This window comes from Nannospalax galili, unplaced genomic scaffold, assembly GCF_000622305.1.
Source record: "Nannospalax galili isolate Female #2095 unplaced genomic scaffold, S.galili_v1.0 scaffold441, whole genome shotgun sequence".
In the NCBI taxonomy this organism is placed as follows: Eukaryota; Metazoa; Chordata; class Mammalia; order Rodentia; family Spalacidae; genus Nannospalax; species Nannospalax galili.
This window is the reverse complement of record NW_008348089.1, coordinates 324,501-331,830: the sequence shown is the minus strand read 5'-3', so window position 1 is coordinate 331,830 and position 7,330 is coordinate 324,501. Positions and strand designations below refer to the sequence as shown.

The 7,330-nt window shown below is 41.3% G+C and overlaps 1 pseudogene; it reads right to left on the bottom strand.

Annotated features, from left to right (window-relative positions):
• The window catches only part of LOC103743394, a 7,696-nt pseudogene extending 4,705 nt beyond the window's left edge, over positions 1–2,991 (bottom strand).
• Between the last annotated feature and the right edge of the window lie 4,339 nt (positions 2,992–7,330).

Genomic DNA, 7,330 nt, shown 5'->3' with positions numbered 1-7,330 from the left:
GTGTGAAACAAAGGCATACACCACCATGCCTGGCTGCAAATGTCTTTTTTAACAACTGCAAAACATGCAACTAGTTTGAAGATACTTTTATTTTCTCAGCTTGAAACTATTACAGTAAGTTCTATGACAATTCTATAAGAATTATTTCAAATAAATCACTAAGACACAGAGAAGTCCATATATGGAAACATAATAATCTATAAATAATACTATCAAGTCAAAGTGAATAAGCACTTTACAAAAGCATCTTTAGATGCTTAGTCTATGTCAGCACATGGCCATCTTGCATGGTTTTGTTGATTGTCTTCAGCAGCTTACAAAGTCCTTTCCCCTCATAAATATAAGGGATCAGGGCTGGAGAGATGGCTCAGCAGTCAAGAGCACTGGCTGCTCTTGCAGAAGACCTGTGTTTGAATCCCAGCACCCACATGGCAGCTAACAACTGTCTATAACTCCAGTTCCAGGGGATCCAACGCCCTCTTCTGTCCTATGTCAGCATTGCATGACACAGGTATACTTACATGCAGGCAATAGTCACACACATAAAATAAAAATAATAAAATATTTTTAAAATAAGGGAATTATATAATTAGATTTTTAGTTTTGTTATAATAATAATAAAAAATTATTATTATTATTTTGATCCTGGCTAACTTGACGGCAAACACTTTCTTCATTCAATTCATATTTAGTGAGTTTTCTGGATCTGTCTTGTCCCATACATACCTGGTTTTCTTACTGTGTTCTTTGAACTCCCCTTGTTTGGCTCCGGTTGCTCACTGTCTGGCTGGTGATAACCCTCACTGGTTCATTTGAATCTTCTTTCTCCACTGGGAAAATTTTCAAAGACTTAAGTTAGAATTTTTTAACATAACTTTCCCCTAGTATTTAGATTTGAACCCAGAGTGTTAGATTAAAGAAAACAAACATGTTTCAGCATATTTTTACCATTGATTACCTCTTCCGGAAGTGCTCATTTTGCAGTGTTTTTTTGTGGCTGCTTCTTTCTTGCCATTTAAGTTCAGCCCAAATAACACTTCCGCAGACCACCCAAACTAGATGGAACCCTGCTTTCCCCAGCTCACTCTGATTACACAGCCTGGCTCCTACTGCTCTTCTTAGGCAGCTGAGATTCTCCTGCCTCCTTCTTCCTTCACTTACTACAACAGGCTTTTCCCTCTGGACTAGTTCTGTTGGGGTAGAGGTATGTGTTCTGTCGTATTCATTTCTACTGCCTCAGCATCCGGCACATAGGAAGTGCTCAGTATTTTGACTGAATGATTAAATGAAGAATTGATGAAGGGAAAAGGAAGTGTAATCATAGATATTTGTTTCTCATTTTATGCAGTCTATATCCTTTTAGAAAGCTGAGTTTGAAAACACTTTAAAAAAATTAAACTAGAGGGCTGGAGGTGATAGCTCAATGGCTAAGCACCAGCTGCTCTTGCAGAGGACCCGGGTTTGATTACCAGCACCCACATGGCAGAGGACCCCAGTTCAATTCCCAGCTAACAACCGTTTCTAACTCCAGTTCCAGGGGACTCCAACGTCTTCCTACTCCACCAGCATTGCAGGAAACAGGTATGCTTACACACATGCAGGCAATACATTCATACACATAAAATAACAAATAAAATATTTCTTAAAATGAAACTACAGGACAAACCCAAAACACATTGAAACAAGTAAGTCTACTACATCTTAATGACTGAGGTCTGCACCATGATATGGTGACCACTAAAGACTTGGCTAACATGCAAGTAAAGTGTGCCTAGTAATGCCAGGCAGGGTGGTACATACCTCTGATCCCAATACTCAGGAGTCTAAGGCAGGAGAATTGCCATGATTTCCAGGCTGGTCTGGTCTAAACAGCAAAACCATATCAAAAAACCAAAAATATAAAAATATGTCTATTCCAGCCGGGCATGGTGGTGCATGCCTGTAGTCCCAGCACTTGGGAGGCAGAAGCTGGTGGATCTCTGTGAGTTCAAGGCCAGCCTGGTCTACATAATAAGTTCCAGGCCAGCTGGGGCTGCTAGGAGACCCGTCTCAAAATGACCAAAAAAAAAAAAAAATGTCTATTCCAATTGCCATGTTGCACAAGTATGAAATATACAAACACATACCAGGCCTTATTGAGACAAGGTCTCCCTTAGCCCCAGCCTGCCTGGAACTTGCTATGTAGACTAGAGAGGCCTCAGTCTTACAGAGATCTGCCTGCCTCTGCCTCCCAAGTGCTGGGATTAAAGGCATGAGCCACCAAGTCCAGCTAACACCAGGTTTTGAAGACATGATATGCAAAATAATTTAAAATAGCTCGATAATTTTATTTTAAAATACTATTTTGGCTATATTAAGCTAATATAAATCATTAAAATTAATTTCATCTGTTCCTTTAAAAATATGGTCATTAGAAACTTTTAAATTATGTGTGTGACTATATATATGTACATATATATGTGTGTATGTATATGTATATGTATATATGTATTTTTTTTCCTTTGGTCTTTTTAAGACAGGGTCTCCCTGTAGCCACAGCTGAACTGGAGTCCCTAATAGAGACCAGGCTGGCCTCAAATCCACAGAGATTCTCCTGCCTCTGCCTTCTAAGTGCTGGGATTAAAGGCGTGTGCCACCACGCCTGGCTGTGACATCATATTTTTAAATGGGCAGTTCCATTCTAGGACAACTGACCACTTGAAGGAATTCTCCTACGACTCTTTGTGATAAGCAAATCTCTCCCTCTTAATTTACTGTATTGGTAGAGGCAGAAAGAGGAGGTGGAACTATGGACAGTTTAGGAAATAAAGCAGACGAGATGTGGTGGCTTCTGTATCATTTACTTCTGCTGCGACAGTGAACGAGAATGACATCTCTGGGCAGAATCTGTTCTCTGAGGGGTTGAATGGAAAAACTCCAAAAGCCCCCTTAATACCAGTGGTTCTCTTCTTTACCTTTCTCATCCAGTTTCATCATGTAGTTAAGGGACATCAGCGAACATAGATGGAAACTACTTCCCTTCAGAGAGCCAAAAGCCATGGATGTACCCAGGTACCTAAGTGTGACAGCACTGCTTTGACAGAAAGAGCCTCTGGCAAGATGGAGACGCAGGCAGAGCATGTCTTCATAATTCTTTAGCATACTTTCTGTCTCTGCGTCCTTACTCTAGACATAGACTTTTGTCTCTGTGTCCTTGCTTTAGACACAGAGAGGCTTCTCTCCTTGCCAAGGTCCTTATGGTCCCACCTGGACCAGTCTTTTCTTGTGTATAGCAACTTTTGACCCTTTTCTTTTTCCTGCAAACTTACCAGTCCTGTGTTCCATTCTTCAAAGCGCTTTTGGTTTGCACATTAATTAAATCGACAAGCAAATACAAAGTTTATGTTTGATAAAGATTGCACATACTTTGTATCATTTCAGTTCACAGAAATCCCAAGAAATAGTCAGCACTATCATCCCTATGGTACAGATGGGAAGCCGGAGATGTGGAGAGATGAGGTGCTTTTACTCAACGTTCTGCAGCTGGTTAGCAGTTGAGCTGGACTTTGACCCTAAATGATCACATCAGATTCTAGAGTTACTGAGTGGCTAGTTAATCTGATCCATAAAAATCACAGCACTTTGGGGGCCGGGTGTGGTGGCGCACGCCTTTAATCCCAGCACTTGGGAGGCAGAGGCAGGCAGATCTCTGTGAGCTCAAGGCCAGCCTGGTCTACATAGTGAGTTCCAGGACAGCTGGGGCTACAGAGAGACCCTGTCTCAAAAAGACCAAAAAAAAAAAAAAAAAAAAAAAAAAAAAAAAGAAAAAAAAGAAAGAAAGAAAAAAGAAATCACAGTACTTTGGAAGTGGAAGAACAGGGCTTGCTGTCAGTACCCTGGGTTAAAATATACACTTGCATGGTGACCTCAACTCCAAGTTGTCATTAGCTCTGGGCACCCTGACAAGCCTGGAACAAGGTAGAGAGCTATTTTAGGGTCAAGAGTCATTGTTTTCCCATCCTCAAAGCATGCTACTTTGTGCTATTTTGTATCTGGGCTAAATATGTTGAAGCCTGTCACAGAAAACATGCTTAAAAGATGTTCATTTTCCCTCCCTTTGCCTTGCTTCTAGACAGATGGTCTATCATTATCAGTGCAGAACCTTTGTGATGGGATAGCAGCTTCTCTAACAGCAAAACAAAAATGAAGTCAACCACAGACACAGTACTAGGCAGTCCACAAATGCTGCTCATGTATTCATGCCAGCCTCCTCACATGCCTACAACAGACACTGCTCATGTATTCATGCCAGCCTCCTCACATGCCTACAACAGACACTGCTCATGTATTCATGCCAGCCTCCTCACATGCCTACAACAGACACTGCTCATATATTCATGCCAGCCTCCTCACATGCCTGCAAAATCAGTCCTTAAACACACAAATGGCATGTGAAAACCTCCTGGAAAGTAACTCTTCCCCAGAGTTTAGATCATGTTTACTATTCCGCTCAGTCTCCAGTGTCTTTCCAGCTCACTTAGAATGAAATCTGAAAACTGTGTAACAGATCTATCTATCTATCTATCTATCTATCTTCTATCTATATCTATCTATCTATTATCTATCGTCTATCATCTATTTATCATCTATCATCTATCATTTATCTTCTATCATCTATCTATCTATCTATCTATCTATCTATCTATCTATCTATCTATCTATCTATTATCATCATCTATCTATCTATCTAGAGAGAGTCTGTTTCACCCAATTAGATATACACCTAAGAAAAAGAACTTTGTCTTTACTCATTGCTGTGTTTATATTCAGAGCTATGAGTTTGTTACACATTGTGGGAGTTCAGAAAGTATTGTTGCAAGGAAGAAAAGGAGGAAAAGAAGGAAGGACAGGAGAGAGGGAGGGATGGAGGGAGGAGGGAAGGAAGGAGGGAGGGAAGGAAGAAAAGGAAGGGAGGGGAAGGAGAGGAGGTGACTTGCTCAGGGTCACATAGCTAATTAAGTTATAGCCAAGAGCTCTAAGACTTCCTTAGCCACTTCCATTAAGTATCAAGCATGCCTGAGCCCTGGAGAGCTTGTTTACAATTTGCATGATTTTTAAAACCAAGGACGACTAAGTAAATGTCACTTAGAGATTATTTTTGTGAAAAAGAGAAAGAAAACACAAAATTAGTAGAGTTGGAAAACCATTATTGGTTCTTGTATAGTACTTTACTCCCATTTCTTCTTATATACACCTTCAAAGATATGAGAGAATCCTTTCTTGTGAGACTTGGGGCAGCTACTGCAAATGCCCGGGTGTGGGGCTAACATAGAAGACCATAATCCAGATGACTGCAAAGGCAGATCTACCTTTTTTCATTTTGTTCAAGATCACCTAAGCCTTCAGACAACCAGTGCATAGGTCAGCAGTAACACGAATGAGAGATTAGAGGCTGGATATTATCCTTTTTTACTCTTTTCAGTTTGTAGTAAACAAAATGTGAAATATAATGTTCCAAATTCACAAAACAGAGACAACAAGTAACAGAAAACCTCTCAGAGGATGCAACTTAGTGACAGGGTATGCTTGGTTAGCACATGCAAGGCCCTGGGTTCAATCCCCAGTACTATAAAAACAAAACAAATCAGAGCCCAGCTGGTCATTTCCCAGATGAGAAACATCCGTCACTGAGAAGCGAATTTCTACTTATATAATCATGATGCTCAGCATTGCTTTTAAGTTTAGTCTGGAGCTATGCCAAATGAACCAAAATTATGGGAATGCATGGCCAAAAATTTCCATGTTACCTCAGGAACTACATTGAATCATAACATTGATTTTCTTTTTCACATTTCTAAAAATCCAGGTCTAACACTAAAAATGATCTCATGCCTCAAAAGGGAATAAATATGTGAGATGGTGGGCCAGCGAGATGGCTTAGGGGGTAAAGGTGCCTGCTACCAAGCCTGATGACCTGAGTTTGATCTTCAGGATCCACATGATGGAAGGAGAGAACTGACTTCCAAAAGTTGACCTCTGATCTAAACACACACACACACACACACACACACACACACACACACACACACAGTAGGTATATGGTACAGTCTATCATAGTGGGGAAGTCCTGCTGGCAGGAGCAGCTGATCACATTGCATCTGCAGTCAGGAAGCAGAGAGTGACAAATGCTGGTACTCAGCTCACTTTCTCCTTTTTCCTTCAGTCTTTGACCCCAGCCCATGCAATTTCCCTCCCATAGTTAAGGTGAGTCTTCCCACCTCAATTAACCTACTCTATGTAATCCCTCAGTGGTATGCCCAGAGCCCTAACTCCTAGGTGATTCTAGATTCCATCAAGTCATCAATCAATATTAACCATCATAAAGTCCATGGTGGAGATAATCTTTTGTAATTTAATGTGATCTTGAAATAATTATATCAGGTAATGAACTTCTAAAGGGAAAGGTATGATGGTTAAGACCGTGATAAGTAAGTTATGGGTAAGCCTCTGCTTGAAGCTTTGGAGTCGGATCACCGGGGTTAGAATCTCATCTCTATTACTTTAAGCAAATGGGAAACAACTCCACAGAGCATCCCCAATAAAAAATGAAGATAGCTGGGTGTGGTGGAGCACACCTTTAATCCCAGCACTCGGGAGGCAGAGGCAGGCAGATCTCTGTGAGTTCAAAGCCAGCTTGGGCTACATAGTGAGTTCCAGCTGGGGCCTGGAGACCCCTTTTGGAGACCCTGTCTCAAAAAGGCCGAAAAAAAAAAATGAAGATAACCCCTGTTTTACAAAAAGATTATAAACCCCTAGGATTACAGAGATCCTAGTACAGAGCCAGGCACACAGCATGTCTTCATTCAGCATGAGCCACTCTCAAACCACGGCCTCAGCATAGTACATGGCAGCCAGAACTAAAGGAAGAGTCAGGAAAGGCTGACTCTGTGCTCTGAATCATCACATTTTCTATTAGTAACTTTATGGCAGGTTATTTATGAAATTGAAGCTGGACCAGACACATCCTGCCATTGCCCTAGGCTTGGGAAGCTATAGCAGCATTCACCTTGGGAGCAAAGGCATATGTATCCATGTGCTGTTGTAGTTCAGTTACCCCTTGTTACCCAGAATGTGGTCCAGATGAAATCTGGAAGAAGTAAGCAGTGGGGAGGAAAGAAGCCTCAGAGGGACAGGCTGGGAGAGTTGGTGTGGAGCCGTGCTAGCAACTCCTCTCTTCAAGGCTCTTGGGGGAAGAAGTAGAAAGGGAAAACAAAGTCAGTCATTTAATAACTGTGACATAAAAGTAGCTAAAGTTCTGGGGAGATCAGTTTAAAGGACTAGCAGGGGACGA